At 42.0% G+C, this 16,933-nt stretch overlaps 1 protein-coding gene across 2 annotated transcripts in view; it reads right to left on the reverse strand.

Moving 5' to 3' along the window:
• Nucleotides 1-16,933, reverse strand: part of org-1 (optomotor-blind-related-gene-1) — a 231,011-nt gene that overhangs the window by 95,698 nt on the left and 118,380 nt on the right. The gene's annotated exons all lie outside the window — the stretch shown is intronic.

Here is a 16,933-nt window from a genome sequence, read left to right on the forward strand (position 1 = left end):
ACCACCACCACCACCACCACCACCACGAGTTCGGTGATATTTAGAGGTGCTCAAAAACACTAGTCCTGTGTCTGCAGATATTGCTACAAAAAGAAGTTATCGAGGACAAAATTCCGGCATCGCGGCGTCGCCGTAAACCATAAGAGTTCTTAACATGGCGTAAAACCCATAACATTATTAACTTATTCTTGCTCCACCTTTAGATGTAGAAAGCCCAGACAGTCTCGTAGTTGTGGTACAGAAATCTTCTGTAACCCCCCCCCCCCCCCACCTCTATTACTATAAAGGGGATAGTCTGGAGATAAAAATGGATATTGCAGTCATTTTAGTGGAACAAAACGACCCCGGAAACATTTAGACAAAGAATCAGCAGAGAAACCTACGCCTGACTTGAATATAATGTTTTATCAGGCTGAATGGTTCAGATGGTTGAAGCGCTGGCTTTCTGACTCCAACTTGGCAGGTTCGATCCTGCCTCAGTCCGGTGATATTTGAAGGTGCTTAAAAACGTCAGATGGCACTGCGAGACAAACATCCTGCACCTCGGCGTCTACGAAAAAACCCTGAAAAGTAGTTAGTCGGACGTTAAATCAATAATATTAATTGGTTCCCGCCCAGGTCAGGGATTTCTATGTGGATATTAGGGCTCAGCCTACGTGATTTCAGCTGATGGTAAAATAGCGGTCCCGGTCTATGAAGCCAAGAATAACGGCCGAGAGGACACGACTCTCCGACAACGAGTCTCCTCGTAATCCGAAGCCTTCGAGCTCAGAAGTAGTCGCCCATTACGCCGGTAATACGCTCACCGAACAAAAAATTAGTCATCCCCGGGGAGAAATCATTACTAGCATCATTCAATACCGAGTGACTCTGCCTCTGGACTTGATGGTTGCCTGGATTCGGTTACAAAGTGACTCCACAAGGTCGTGCAGCTACGTCGCATCCTAGTTAAGCCACTCGCCGAGGATTTGATCGCGGAATTCCACCAAATTTCGGAGATGCTGTCCCAACACGTACCACAGATTTGCAATGGGGTTCAAGCCAGGTGATTTTATAGACGAATCGAGATGTAATAGGGTGGGGGAGACACATAAGCGTCCAGCCCAATTGAACTTGCTGTTGTCATCTTGAGAAAATCGAGGTATCAGTAAGATACTCTCATGCAGTTGTTGACAGAAAGGCAACACCTGATCATGCAGAATGTTTAAATAAACATGCTGGTCCATGTCCGTGGTCACTTCAGTGAGTGAGCCCAATGCATGATGCAAAAACACCCAAAAAAATCACAGACTCACCTCCGACTTGAACCTGACCTTGCAAACATGCAGGGTGAAATGCTTCATTTGGCCTTCGGTGCACTGACGACGTGCGTCATTGCAATACAGGCAAGAACGTGATTCGTCAGACCACATTAGTTTCCACCAGTCAGCTAATGTCCATGTTCGATGATTTCTTGCCCCTTGTAGACGTTCAGCAGTATGTGCCTGTGTGGCCAATAGCTTCTTGCGAGGTGACCGACTGCAAATATTCATAGTATGCACTTCCCGTTACAACGATCTCTCGCTAACAGGTTGGAATGGACCTTCATTCACTGACTGCAGCAATTCCTGTCAGGTTTGGAAGTGATTTTGGTTCACAAGTCGTGCAACGCCTCTCCAGTCCCTCTCAGTCGGGATCTTTTTCCGACCACAATTCTGACGTCACGCGTTGTACACCACTGCTTGTAGACACGTTGAATAATCCACTGCGAAATGCCAACAAATCCAGCAACTTGACGCACCGCACGGCCAAACACGATTGTCCCTTTTTGCCACTCTGTCACATTCTTATATCTACCATTTGACATACACAGTCCGCTTAATACATCAATGTCTCACTAATCGCTACTGCCCTACTCTCACGCTAAGGCAGTGCGCGTACAGTTGAGTATGGGACTCATTCGCTGCGCCATCCGTACAGGCTTGACGATCCATCTGTGCGTGCCCACTAGGATGACTAATATTATTGTCCGGTGAGCTTACAATGGTGTTGTGTATAGGACTTTTCACGTAGCTGAGATAATTCGAGGGTATCTTAAATATATTTTAAAATGTTACTCTTTTAAATACAGTGTATCAACGAATATAAATCAATTCACTTTGTTTTCTGAACATGCATAATCCACTTAAGACGAAATTTTAAAAAAACAGCGGAAATTAATGAAAAACATGGCTTTGATTTTTTTCAAATAACTCAATTTTTCATGGACTTTTAAAAAGATATCCCAAGTAGAAGATATTTTCTACTATTTGGAATATATTCCCTCAAAATTTCATGACAATGTACCCATTCTGTCCGTTTCTCTCCAGACTGTCCCCATAACTATTCAAGACCGTAATCTAGAGTACCACTCACGAAATGCATTCCAATATGTTACAGTTAAAACATGAAGATGTGTGTGAAGACACTATTATGGACAGTATGTCTTCTTTTACCAAGAATAACAACTAAGACGAACTACTGTGAACTTTGTAAAGAGAAAGGATCTCATACCATGTGTAAATACAAAGCTGGCGCGAAGCCTCCTTGTAAAATTGTGTCCGACGAACGTCGGGAAATTCTAGATTATCACAATTCTCAGAGAAATATGATTGCTTTGGGTGAAGGTGTCGGTAAAAATGGGGAAAAGCTACCACAAGCAGCAAACATGAAGAAATTGTCCTGGGACATAGAAATAGCTGAAATTGCTCTGAGATGGATTGAACAGTGTGAAGAAAGAATTGGTCACGATCAGTGTAGGGTTTCAGAACGATTTGCTGTTGGTCAAAATGTTGCTAGTGCGGCTCCCAGAAGTGAGAAGGTTGTGAAAGAAAGTATGGAAAGGTGGTTCAATGAAATCAAGGAGTTTGACGTCAAACATATCAGTCCTTACGTGCATGTTTCGGGGATAGGGCATTTCACTCAGATAGTCTGGGCCAACACGTCTTTGATTGGTTGCGCTAGAGCTTACGCAAAGGATAATTCAGAAAGGCTTTACTGCAACTACGGACCAGCAGGCAATATACCGGGATATGATATGTATAAAATAGGAGAAGCCCGAACTGCTTGTCCTACAGTGTTCACGAAAGAAGACAGTAATTTTCCTGGACTTTGCTCCTCCATTAGTGGTTTGAAACTTAAGTGTTTCATTAATCAAGAAATGTTAATAATTTTATTGCTTTTATGTTGTACAGTTGTGTAACCTTCTTAATAGAAATGTTTATGTATGTCATACTGAGTGTTATTTTCTTACGATAAGGAACAATATATTTGTTACCCCCTCGGGACGGGGCGGTGGAATGCACCCAAGGCATACCCTGCCTTACGTCAGAGGTGACTTAAAGGGAACTCGAAGAGGCTCTCAACTAAGGAGCGTGGGTTGCCGACCATGGGTTCCTAGCTGTGTATTTGTTAATCGACCGGGCGAGTTGGCCGTGCGCGTAGAGGCGCGTGGCTGTGAGCTTGCATCCGGGAGATAGTAGGTTCGAATCCCATTATCGCCAGCCCTGAAGATGGTTTTCCGTGGTTTCCCATTTTCACACCAGGCAAATGCTGGGGCTGTACCTTAATTAAGGCCACGGCCGCTTCCTTCCAACTCCTAGGCCTTTCCTATCCCATCGTCGCCATAAGACCTATCTGTGTCGGTGCGACGTAAAGCCCCTAGCAAAAAAAAAAAAAGAAAACAAGAAAGAAATTTGTTAGTCGCAGATCTTACGAGGGCAAGTGAATAAGTATCCGCAATTTTGCTCTAATTGTCTTTAGGTTGGCTCTATGACGTTGTGTGCTCACCAGCCGCTAGATGGCACCGTTGTCTATGTCTGTGGTAGGGTTCAGCGTTATCAGATTCGTATAGCTTGCGCTGTTGCGACGTTGCCACACTCTGTTTACTCCAAGGAAGAACAACGTTCTCTAATCCGCTTATTTGTGGACTGAGGGTGTACCAGAAGCAGCGGAAATTCATAGAACAGTCACTCGTCTGTTATTCAAGATCATATCACGCACTTGATCAATATTGGTATCAGTTACGGCTGCAGATGGACGCCCGGATCTTTGCTCATCCTTTACGCTCGTGCGACCCCTTTTTGAAGTGTTCACTTCACTGGTAAACACTTCGCTGTGGCAGAACATTGTACCCGTGTTGTGATGTCAGATTTACTGGCACGTAAAAGAACAACTGCGAGACAAACTTCCTGCACCCTGGCGTCTCCGAAACCCTGAAAAGTAGTTAGTAGGACGTAAAATCATTAACATTAATTGATTCCCGGCCAGGTCAGGGATTTATATGTGGATATTAGGGCTCAGCATACGTGATTTCAGCTGAGGAGACATCTGACGGAGAAATAGCGGCCCCGGTCTAGACAGCCAAGAATAACGGTCGAGAGGACACGTCTCCCTGACGAGTCACCTCGTAATCTGAATCCTTCGAGCTCAGAAGCAGTGGCCCATTACGGCTGTAATATGTTCACCGAACAAAGAATTACTCACCGCTCGAGAAATCATTATTAGCATCATTCAATACCGAGTGACCATGCCTCTGGACTTGATGATTGCCTGGATTCAGTTACAAAGTGACTCCACAAGCTTATGCAGCTACGTCACATCCTAGTTAAGCCACTCGCCGAGGATTTGATCGCGGAATTCCACCAAATTTCGGAGATGCTGTCCCAACACGTACCACAGATTTGCAAAGGGGTTCAAGCCAGGTGATTTTATGGACGAATAGGAATGTTATAAGGTGGGGGAGACATATAAGCGTCCAGCCCAATGAATTTGCTGTCGTCATCTTGAAAAATCGGCGTATCAGTAAGATACTCTCATGCAGTTGTTGACTGAAAGGCAACACCTGATCATGCAGAATGTTTAAATAAACATGCTGGTTCATGTTCGTGGTCACCTCAGTGAGTGAGCCCAATGCATGATGCAAAAAACACCCCAAAAAATAACAGACTCACCTCCGACTTGAACCTGACCTTGCAAACATGCAGGGTGAAATGCTTCATTTGGCCTTCGGTGCACTGACGACGTGCGTCATTGCAATACAGGCAAGAACGTGATTCGTCAGACCACATTAGTTTCCGCCAGTCAGCTATTGTCCATGTTCGATGATTTCTTGCCCCTTGTAGACGTTCAGCACTATGTGCCTGTGGGGCCAATAGCTTCTTGCGAGGTGACCGACTGCAAGTATTCATCGCATGCACTTCCCGTCTCGATAACAGGTTGGGATGGACCTTGATTCACTGACTGCAGCAGTTCCTACCGGGTTTGGAAGTGATTTTGATTCTCAATCTGTGCAACGCCTCTCCAGTCCCTCTCAGTCAGGATCTTTTTCGACCACAATTCTGACGTCACGTGTAGTACACCACTGCTTGTAGACAAGTTCAACAATCCGCCGCGAAACGCCAACAAATCCAGCAACTTCACGCACCGCACGGCCAAACACGATAATTAACCTACAGGTATTTTAAGCTTGCACGTAAAAGCGACTGGAGACACAAATACTTCCGTATCAGTATTGAAAATCACGAAGTACGATCATATGCCCACTCGAAATACCTATTTCACAATCACATTTAACCTACGCCTGGCCCACACCCACGGCCATATTGCCATTAATCGATACCTGCCTTGAGGTCTGAGGATTGTAGTTGGTCTTGGTTGAGCACGGGACTCATTCGCTGCTCCATCTGTGCGTGCGCACTAGGATAACTAATATATGTCCGGTGAGCTTACAATGGTGTTATGTTTAGGATTTTTCACGTAGCTGTGATAATTCGAGAGTATCTTAAATATTATTTAAAATCGTATTATTTTAAATACAATATATCGATGAATGTTTTCTGAACATGCATAATCCACTAAAGTCGAAATTTAAAAAAAAATATATACAGCGGAAATTAATGAAAAACATGGCTTTGATTTTTCCAAATAACTCAATTTTTCATGGACTTTTAAAAAGATATCCCAGTAAAAATATTTTCTGCTATTTAGAAGATATTCCCTCAAAATTTCATGAAAATGTGCCCATTCGGTCCGTTTTTCTCCAGACTGTCCCCATAACTATACAAGACCGTAATCTAGAATACCACTCACGAAATGCATTCCAAATATGTTACAGTTAAACATGAAGATGTATGTGAAGCCACTATTATGGACTGTATATCTTCTTTTACCACGAATAACAACTGAGACGGACTACTGTAAACTTTGTAAAGATAAAGGATCTCATACCATGTGTAAATACAAAGCTGGCGTGAAATCTCCTTGTAAAATTGTGTCCGATGAACGTCAGAAAATTCTAGATTATCACAATTCTCAGAGAAATTTGATTGCTTTGGGTAAAGGTGTCGGTAAAAGTGAGAAAAAGCTACCACAAGCAGCAAACATGAAGAAATTGTCCTGGGACAAAGAAATAGCTGAAATTGCTCTGAGATGGATTGAACAGTGTGAAGAAAAAATTGGTCACGATCAGTGTAGGATTTCAGAACGATTTGCTGTTGGTCAAAATGTTGCTAGTGCGGCTCCCAGAAATAAGAAGGTTCTGAAAGAAAATATGGAAAGGTGGTTCAATGAAATCAAGGCGTTTGACGTCAAACATATCAGTCCTTACGTGTATGTTAAGGGGATAGGACATTTCACTCAGATAGTCTGGGCCAACACGTCTTTGATTGGTTGCGCTAGAGCTTACGCAAAGGATAATTCAGAAAGGCTTTACTGCAACTACGGACCAGCAGGCAATATACCGAACTATGATATGTATAAAATAGGAAAAGCCCGAACTGCTTGTCCTACAGGGTTCACGAAAGAAGACAGTAAATTTCCTGGACTTTGCTCCTCCCGCAGTGGTTTGAAACGCTCCTCCAGCAGAGGTTTGAAACCCTCCTTCAGGAGTGGTTTGAAACCCTCCTCCAGGACTGGTTTAAAAAAACGCTCCTCCAGCAGTGGTTTGAAACGGTCCTCCAGCAGTGGTTTGAAACGCAAGTGTTATAAGTCTTTCGTTAACCAAGAAATGTTAATGATTTTATTGCCTTTATGTAGTGCGGTACTCTGAACTTCTTAATAAAAATGTTTATGTATGTCATACTGAGTGTTATTTTCTTACTACAAGAAACAATATATTTCAAAAAATAAGTTTCCTAGAAGGAAACCATAATTTAATTTTATCGATTGTAATGTCAAAAACATTAGAGCTCTCTAAGTCTTTAGGCTTGTTAACATTTGCAATCAATGTAAATAAATTATGGTTTCCTTCTAGAAACCTTATTTTTTTATAAATTGGCCAAATGGTAGGCAGTTAAACAAGTGGAGGAAAGGTTATTCCACTGAAGCTCAACTTGTAGGATTCCAGCAAGATATAGCAGATATCTTGGATTCTGGAGGTCAAATGAACTGTATCGCGTTTGACCTGTCTAAAGCATTTGATAGGGTAGATCATGGGAGACTACTGGCAAAAATGAGTGCAATTGGACTTGACAAAAGAGTGACTGAATGGGTGGCTAAGTTTCTAGAAAATAGAACTCAGAGAATTAGAGCAGGTGAAGCTTTATCTGACCCTGTAATAATTAAGAGGAGAATTCCTCAAGGCAGTATTATTGGACCTTTATGTTTTCTTACATATATCAGTGATGTGTAAAGAAGTGGAATCGGAGATAAGGCTTTTTGCAGATGATGTTATTCTGTACAGAGTAATAAATAAGTTACAAGATTGTGAGCAACTGCAAAATGACCTCGATAATGTTGTGAGATGGTCAGTAGGCAATGGTATGACGATAAACGGGGTTAAAAGTCAGGTTGTGAGTTTCACAAATAGGGAAAGTCCTTTCAGTTTTAATTGCTGCGTTGATGGGGGTGAAAGTTCCCTTTGGGGATCATTGTAAATACCTAGGTATTAATATGAGGAAATATCTTCATTGGGGTAATCACATAAATATGATTGTTAATAAAGGGCACATAGTTATGAGGGTATTTAGGGGTTGTAGTAAGGATGTAAAGGAAAGGGAATATAAGTCTCTGGTAAGACCCCAACTAGAGTATGGTTCCAGTGTATGGGACCGTCACCAGGATTACTTGATTCAAGAAGTGGAAAAATCCAAAGAAAAGCAACTCGATTTGTTCTGGTTGATTTCCGGCAAAAGAGTAGCGTTACAAAAATGTCGCAAAGTTTGGGTTGGGAAGACTAGGGAGAAAGGAGACGAGCTGCTCGACTAAGTGGTATGTTCCGAGCTGTCAGTGGAGAGATGGTGTGGGAGGACATCAGTAGACGAATAAGTTTGAGTGGCGTTTATAAAAGTAGGACAGATCACAATATGAAGATAAAGTTGGAATTCAAGAGGATAAATTCGGGAAAATATTCGTTTATAGGAAGGGGAGTTAGGGATTGGAATAACTTACCAAGGGAGATATTCAATAATTTTCCAATTTCTTCACATTCATTTTAGAAGAGGCTAGGAAAACAACATATAGGGAATCTGCCACCTGGGCGACTGCCCTAAACGCAGATCAGTAGTGATTGATTGATTGATTGATTGATTGATTGATTGATTGATTGATTGCCCATGCCTCCCCTGGTGCACCGTCACTGCATTGTCCTACATAGGAGGCTTGCAGTGCTGTCTCCACAGCTCACTACCCGCCAGCGTCTTGGAAAGGTGTAGCTTTCTACCTGATGAGTCTACTGCTACACTGGGGCGAAACGCTGGTAATTTTACGTTTGGAAAGAAGTCTGAAGACTTACAGAACAATATACTTGTTACCCCCTGGAGATGAGGCGGTAGGATGCACCCAAGGCATACCGTGTCATACGTCAGAGGTGACTTAAAGGGAACTCGAAGAGGATCTCAACTAGGGAGCGTGGGTTGATGACCACTGGGTCCTAGCTGTATATTTGTTAGTCACAGATATTAATTAAAACCGACACAAAAACGATATACGAGTGCTGGGGGATAAGTCATTGCAACTGCAACTGAACCTCGATATCTCGAACATCGATATCTCGAACTTCCATCACTCGAATTTTGAGTATCTCGAAGTAACTTAAATTTCCCGGCTGTTTGTCCTATTTTTCACGTGTACAGGACGAATAGAAGCACGTGTATTTATTTATTTATTTATTTATTTATTTATTTATTTATTTATTTATTTATTTATTTATTTATTTATTTATTTATTTATTTATTCGGTTATCCGAATTTCTCGATTTCTCGAAGCCAACATTTCTTCCCTTGAAGCAGAAAATACTCTGTAACTCGAATTTTGTGCAACATTAACTGTGCAATACGGCATTTGTGGTTTGTGAGGAAGAGTTAACAAGTAAAGAAAGGTCTGCAGTGATGCTGGGAGCTGATATGACGGGAACCGAAAAACTAAAACTTCTAATGATCGGAAAATAGGCGAAGCCTCTCTGTTTCTCGGGTGTGAATTAATTACCGGTCACGTACGAAAGCAACCTCCGAAGTCGCGGATGACAAGCTCAATTTACGAATCTCGGTACTGACGACAAGTTTCGACGTGAAGGGAGGAAAGGTTCTTCTTCTTATTATTCTTCTTCTAGAATGGTGTGGTTGGACTCATTTGTTATCGTCCAGTCACGAAACAAGGGAGGAAAGGTTAATAGTAACAAACAAAAGAGGCTAACGGATTTCTTCCCAAGGTGTTAACCGAGGTATGTTTTATGTTCACTACTCTATGAACTGTATCCTGTCTTGTAAAGAGTTACTATAATTTTTACTTACTTACTTACTCCATGGCTCTACGGTCCTTTAAGGACCTTGGCCTCCTTGACCACAGCTCTCCAGTCGTCCCGGTCTTCAGCACGCCTACGCCACCTCCTGACTCCAACGGTCCTCAGATCAGTCTCCACATCCTCCAGCCATCTCATCCGGGGCCGACCTCTCCTTCTCCTGCCCCCAGGGTGTCCTGTCAGTGCTTTCCTTGGAAGTCTTCCCTCCTCCATCCGTTGTACATGCCCCAGCCATCCAATTCGTCTCATTTTGATTGATGTCACCAAGTCCGACTCCTTATACAATAATCTTATTTCTTCATTTGTTCTGATTCTCCATAAATCTCCCTCCTTCACCGGTCCAAATATCTTCCTCAGTACTTTCCTTTCTCACACATTTAATAAAGAGTTACTATAATAAGGGTTATAATTAAAGTGATGCCGTAAAATAGAGTTTGTGTATTTTGAAATACTGTTAAAAATAACGAGCAGTTTCCCGCTGGCTCCGCCCGCAATGTACAAAGTATGGTGTTGTTCGTTACTATCCTCACGGATGTATTTGCAAAGTTTCGAGTTAATGAAATAAAGCACATGATCTGCTGTGGTAATAGAATGTAATATTATGTCAACAAAACACTTGAAAATACATCACACAAAGAAATTGAATTAAAAGTTCCTTGGAACAACACTACGCCCCGAACTGTTAAAAAGTAAGTCCTTCAAAGATCTTCGTCATGGAAACAAATGTACTCCTAACTTTTCTCAGAATCTACCAATTTAAGTAGTTATTGCCTCAAAAGAAAGCGCTTGATCCACTGAGTGTTTTTAGACCAAAACGAACTCCGTACCTCAATAAATTAGAACCAAAGATATGATTGCTTCAAAGAGACAAAAAATTGAAAAAATCAAATGATTTGAGGAAGGCGGAAGTTAAGTGATTTATTGTACTTGATGACAAATCTGTGCATGAATACCTTTCAGTAAAGAAAATAATGAAGGCAGGATAGAATGGCCGGACTGATTTTCTTTAATTTTTTTTTTTTTTGCTTTACGTCGCACCGACACAGATAGGTCTTATGGCGACGATGGGACAGGAAAGGGCTAGGAGTGGAAAGGAAGCGGCCGTGGCCTTAATTAAGGTACAGCCCCAGCATTTGCCTGGTGTGAAAATGGGAAACCACGGAAAACCATTTTCAGGGCTGCCGACAGTGGGGTTCGAACCTACCGATTTTGAGTTAAGCATCAATACAAGGTCTACAGACCTTAGTACACAATGTTATGTTAAAATAACTTTAGTCCTGGAATCCTGCTGCATATTGGAGATGCTTTTCTGAGATGAACTGTTAATAATATTTAGGAAAATAACAATATCACTGGAAACCATGTCTGGCTCCATGGCTAAATGGTTAGCGTGCTGGCCTTTGGTCACAGGGGTCCCGGGTTCGATTCCCGGCAGGGTCAGGAATTGTAACCTTAATTGGTTTATTTCGCTATCACGGGGGATGGGTGTATGTGTCGTCTTCATCATCACTTCATCCTCATCACGACGCACAGGTAGCCTACGGGTGTCAAACCAAAAGATCTGCATCTGGCGAGCTGAACTTGTCCTCGGGACACTCCCAGCACTAAAAGCCATTCGCCATTTCATTTTTTATGACTGTTAATAAAGCATGCGCAAGAAGATTATGATATGGCAATTGCCAAAGTTCAAAACACATCCATAGACTATGTATAGTCACAACGGAAATGTAAGTTTAAAAAGGGATAGGAGTGGGAAGGAAGCGGTCGTAGCCTTAGTGAAGGTACAGCCTCAGCATTTGCCTGGTGTGAAAATAATAAACCACGGAAAACCATCTTCAGTGCTGTGCCCTTTTGTCGCAAGTCCAGAAGTCCTTCAAACTTACAAGCGTAATACAAGGACTTCCTACTTCTTGCTTTTCAGAATGTGTTCTGTTACAGGTTCAGTGAACAAATAATTAGACTGCGTACCTGTTGTTATAATTACCCGTTAAGAAAATTGTGAATCTATGCCTGCCATCTAACGGAGAAAATATAACTCAGCCTATTCCTATAAAGCTTCGCATTGAGCAGGCATTATAAGAGGATCGAGATGGCGGTGACCCGCGGTTTTTGGCTTGAAGAGACATGTATTTACGGCCTGTTTGATCTATACGGTCAACAATAATTATCGCCACCACCACTCGAGCAAGTCTCAATGTTTACGTGACGTATCTTTGCTGATGGAAGAAGATATATCAATTTAAGAGAACCGTACCCAGCGGAGAAGACAGAAAGCAGAAAGACTGCTTTTGCTGGATTAAGACACGTGAGTCTCAATTTTTTCTAAACAATTCTACAAACCCTGGAATGGAAACGTGGCCATACAGTGTCCCAAATAAAGTTCTTTTCGCTATCGGTTTATGTTGATGGCATCTGTGAACGCCCCATGATGTGACATTTCTTCGGAGGGAGTCAGCATTCGAATATAATGATCTGTTTAAAGTGTGCAGAGGTTTGCTTTATGGTAGCAGTATCCCACGTTTTAGGTTACGTGAGTTTGCTGTTCTTCCAAGTATTTCGTTATTTGTAGAACTGTCATTGTTTCCCCGGCAAGAAACGTAATAGATTTGCTTTCTTTGACTCCTTCAATACTTACAGCAGGACGAATAGAAATATAATGCTTGCCTTGTGCTGGTTGATACGTTCCTTCTCTACGCGGCGCTGGTGTAGATGAATAGGCATCAGCTGACTGAACATGTGTTTCTAAATGGGATTTGAAGTGACTTAATTCCGAATTTATCATATAAATAAATTATTTGAAACCGTGTGTTCATTATTGTTGTGTTCCAGGACCGTGCACTCTGTTTACTGACTGTTTTTATGTGACATACGTGTTTGATGCAAATTAAGATATAGTGTTTCTTGTTTTGAAAGTACTCTGTGAAAAATATGTAGGAAAGATTTTACAGTTATTAATGACATAAGGAGGTTACTTCAGAAATTGGTTCGTCAGTTACGTAAACAATATCTCTTAGTTGTGCTAAGTGTTCTTTCAATAATTTGCCTCCCCCTGAGGGTAGGGGCGGTAAAATAACACCCACGGTATCCCCTGCCTGTCGTAAGAGGCGACCAAAGGGGACCCCAGGGGCTCTGAACTTTGGACCGTGGGTTGGCGAGCACGGGGCCCTTAGCTGAGTCCTGGCATAGCTTCCACTTACTTGTGCCAGGCTGCTCACTTTCATCTATCCTATCCGACCTCCCTTGGTCAACTCTTGTTTTTTCAGACCCCGATGGTACTACGTATGGAGGCCTAGGCAGTAATTCATTTCCATGCCCTTCGTGGCCTTTGTCTTCCTTTGGTCGATACCTTCATTTTTCGAAGTGTCGGACCCTTCCATTTCTTCTCCCTGATTAGTGTTGTATAGAGGATGGTTGCCTAGTTGTACTTCCTCTTAAAACAATAATCACCACCATCACCACCATCACCACCACCACAATAATTCGTCACGAAACTGACAGCATTCAAGCTTTGTTGCGTTTATCAGTTGTAACCTTAAAAAACATTATGTCAACTGTTTAGTGTACATGCTGCGAAATGTATCGTAAGAAACCTCTGCAGGCTGCCACATTATTGTTATAAATACGTACGTCATACACATGTCCTTCTTACATAACTACTTAATATATATGTTAACATGCTCAGCTTAATCACGAATATTACTAGTAACTTCCTCTGGAGATCCGTTATTATAATAATCTCTGATTATCAGCACTAACCCTCGAGTTATCACATGCACTAGATCATACAGAGCTAATACAGTACTAGGAGGTCAAATGGACTGTATCGCGATTGACATGTCTAAAGCATTTGATAGGGTGGATCATGGGAGACAACTGGCAAAAATGAGTGCAATTGGACTAGACAAAAGAGTGACTGAATGGGTTGCTATATTTCTAGAAAATAGATCTCAGAGAGTTAGAGTAGGTGAAGCTTTGTCTGACCCTGTAATAGTTGAGAGGGGAGTTCCTCAGGGCAGTGTTATCGGACCTTTATGTTTTCTTATATATATAAATGATATGAGTAAAGGAGTGGAATCGGAGGTAAGGCTTTTTGCGGATGATGTTATTCTCTATAGAGTGATAAATAAGTTACAAGATTGTGAGCAACTGCAACGTGACCTCGAAAATGTTGTGAGATGGACAGCAGGCAATGGTATGTTGATAAACGGGGCTAAAAGTCAGGTTGTGAGTTTCACAAATAGGAAAAGTCCTCTCAGTTTTAATTACTGCGTTGATGGGGTGAAAGTTCCTTTTGGGGATCATTGTAAGTATCTAGGTGTTAATATAAGGAAAGATCTTCACTGGGGTAATCACATAAATGGGATTGTAAATAAAGGGTACCGATCTCTACACATGGTTATGAGGGTGTTTAGGGGTTTTAGTAAGGATGTAAAGGAGAGTGCATATAAGTCTCTGGTAAGACCCCAACTAGAGTATGGTTCCAGTGTATGGGACCCTCACCAGGATTACCTGATTCAAGAACTGGAAAAAATCCAAAGAAAAGCAGCTCGATTTGTTCTGGGTGATTTCCGACAAAAGAGTAGCGTTACAAAAATGTTGCAATGTTTGGGTTGGGAAGAATTGAGAGAAAGAAGAAGAGCTGCTCGACTAAGTGGTATGTTCCGAGCTGTCAGCGGAGAGATGGCGTGGAATGACATTAGTAGACGAATAGGTTTGAATGGCGTTTATAAAAGTAGGAAAGATCACGATATGAAGATAAAGTTGGAATTCAAGAGGACAAACTGGGGCAAATATTCATTTATAGGAAGGGGAGTTAGGGATTGGAATAACTTACCAAGGGAGATGTTCAATAAATTTCCAATTTCTTTGAAATCATTTCGGAAAAGGCTAGGAAAGCAACAGATAGGGAATCTGCCACCTGGGCGACTGCCCTAAATGCAGATCAGTATTGATTGATTGATTGATTGATAGGGGAGTCTAGTATGAAATGCCTAATCTTGAGTGAAAGGGACATGTGATTTGGTAGATTGGCGTTGAATTGGGAGATAATCGTACAATGATGTTTCAGGATAAATATATCCGAAGATTTTGAAAAATGTGTGGGATTTTATGTGGGATCCAGTTTGCGCCTGTCTTAGAATTTCGACTTTTTCAGCATTAATAATGAAACTATCACATTTTTGATAAGTTCAGCCGTAAAATGCAGATCACAGATACGACTTTTATCATCAAAGGCAGATTTTGGAATTGCCTTCGACAACTTGGGGAACAGATTGGGATCTTTTGTGGTGAAATACCCGGGGAAGTGTAATTGAAGAAAATGGAGGAAACAGGATGGAAATCAATGAAAGAGGAAGGTGTGCAAATGGATTCCTTAAGAGTGTGGAAGGATTGATATGGTACAGGGATGTACCACAGAGATGTAAAGGAATTATCTATCAGACTTATTTTTTGCCAATTTTGCCCGATAGATCAGAAACATAGGTGATGAAGGAGATGGATGAAAGTAGAATACAAGCAGAGGAAATGAAGTTTCACAGGTGTCGAGTAGGTTTAACAAGAATGGAAAGAGTAAGGAATGTGAGAGTTCGGGAAATGGTAAATGAGGTACCCCTACAGGAAAAGGTAGAAAAATCAAGGCTGCAGTGGTATGGACATGTTAAGAGAATGGGAGAAGAGAGGATACCAAGAAAGATGTTGAAGGGAAGGAGACCTAGAGGAAGACCGAGGGACAGAAGGCTGAAAGGTGTAAAGAAGAGCATCGAGGCAAGAGGAGGGAACTGGACGACAGTGAGAGAAGTGGTGGATGGACAGAAAACGATGGAGAGGCTTATGTTCCAAGCAGACCGAGCCTGTGGATGGAAACTGTTCCAGGTGATGATGATGATGGGGTGAAACAATGTTTTTCATTCGACTGTCTATCATAACCCGACTTGCAACCCGGGGCGTAACACGTTGTAGGGATATTCACATGCGGTTGAAATTTGAAACATATGCCGAAGTATACGTCCTACTTCTCAAATACTTAATATTTTTTCACTTTTCAGTTAACCTCAGATATCTGGCGCATATACAACTACCGAAAATTACCAGAAAATGCTTGCACACTTTCGCTTCAATTCGACAAAACGGGCGCCTGCTTGCTTTTACATCGACAGCAGCGCTGCGGGTGGTGGGGAACGTGTACGCCGTGTCAGTTAACATGTGATTCAGAGGGAGTCGTCACACAGTTCATTTATATTCGCCCTGCTTACAGGTTAATAATTTAAATGGAAAATACTTTTATTGCTGGAAAAGATCTTAAATGGATTCGAGACGAACTGATGAAGTCAGACGTAGGGAAGTGTGTAGATGGATTATCACGCATTTCAGTTGACGAATATGAGGAAATTGTGATTGAGAACTAGGCGAACTGATTAAGTCAGACCTAGGGAAGAGTATAGATGGAATATCACGCATTCCAGTTGACGAAGACTAGGACATGGTGATTGAGGACTGGACGAACTGAAGAGGTCAGACCTAGGGAAGAGTGTAGATGGAGTATCACGCATTTCAGTTGACGAAGACTAGGGCATGGTGATTGAGGACTGGACGAACTGAAGAGGTCGGACCTAGGGAAGAGTATAGATGGAACATCACGCATTTCAGTTGACGAATATGAGGAAATTGTGATTGAGAACTAAGGGAACTGATTAAGTCAGACCTAGGGAAGAGTATAGATGGAATATCACGCATTTTAGTTGGCGAAGACTAGGACATGGTGATTGAGGACTGGGCGAACTGATGAAGTCAGACCTAGGGAAGAGTGTAGAAGGAATATCACGCATTTCAGTTGACGAAGACTAGGACATGGTGATTGAGAACTAGGCGAACTGATTAAGTCAGATGTAGGGGAGAGTATAGATGGAACATCACGCATTTCAGTTGACGAAGACTAGGACATGGTGATTGAGGACTGGACGAACTGATGAAGTCAGACCTAGGGAAGAGTGTAGAAGGAATATCACGCATTTCAGTTGACGAAGACTAGGACATGGTGATTGAGGACTGTGCGAACTGATGAAGTCAGACCTAGGGAAGAGTGTAGATGGAACATCACGCATTTCAGTTGACGAAGACTAGGACATGGTGATTGAGGACTGTGCGAACTGATGAAGTCAGACCTAGGGAAGAGTGTAG

This window comes from Anabrus simplex, chromosome X (assembly GCF_040414725.1).
Source record: "Anabrus simplex isolate iqAnaSimp1 chromosome X, ASM4041472v1, whole genome shotgun sequence".
In the NCBI taxonomy this organism is placed as follows: Eukaryota; Metazoa; Arthropoda; class Insecta; order Orthoptera; family Tettigoniidae; genus Anabrus; species Anabrus simplex.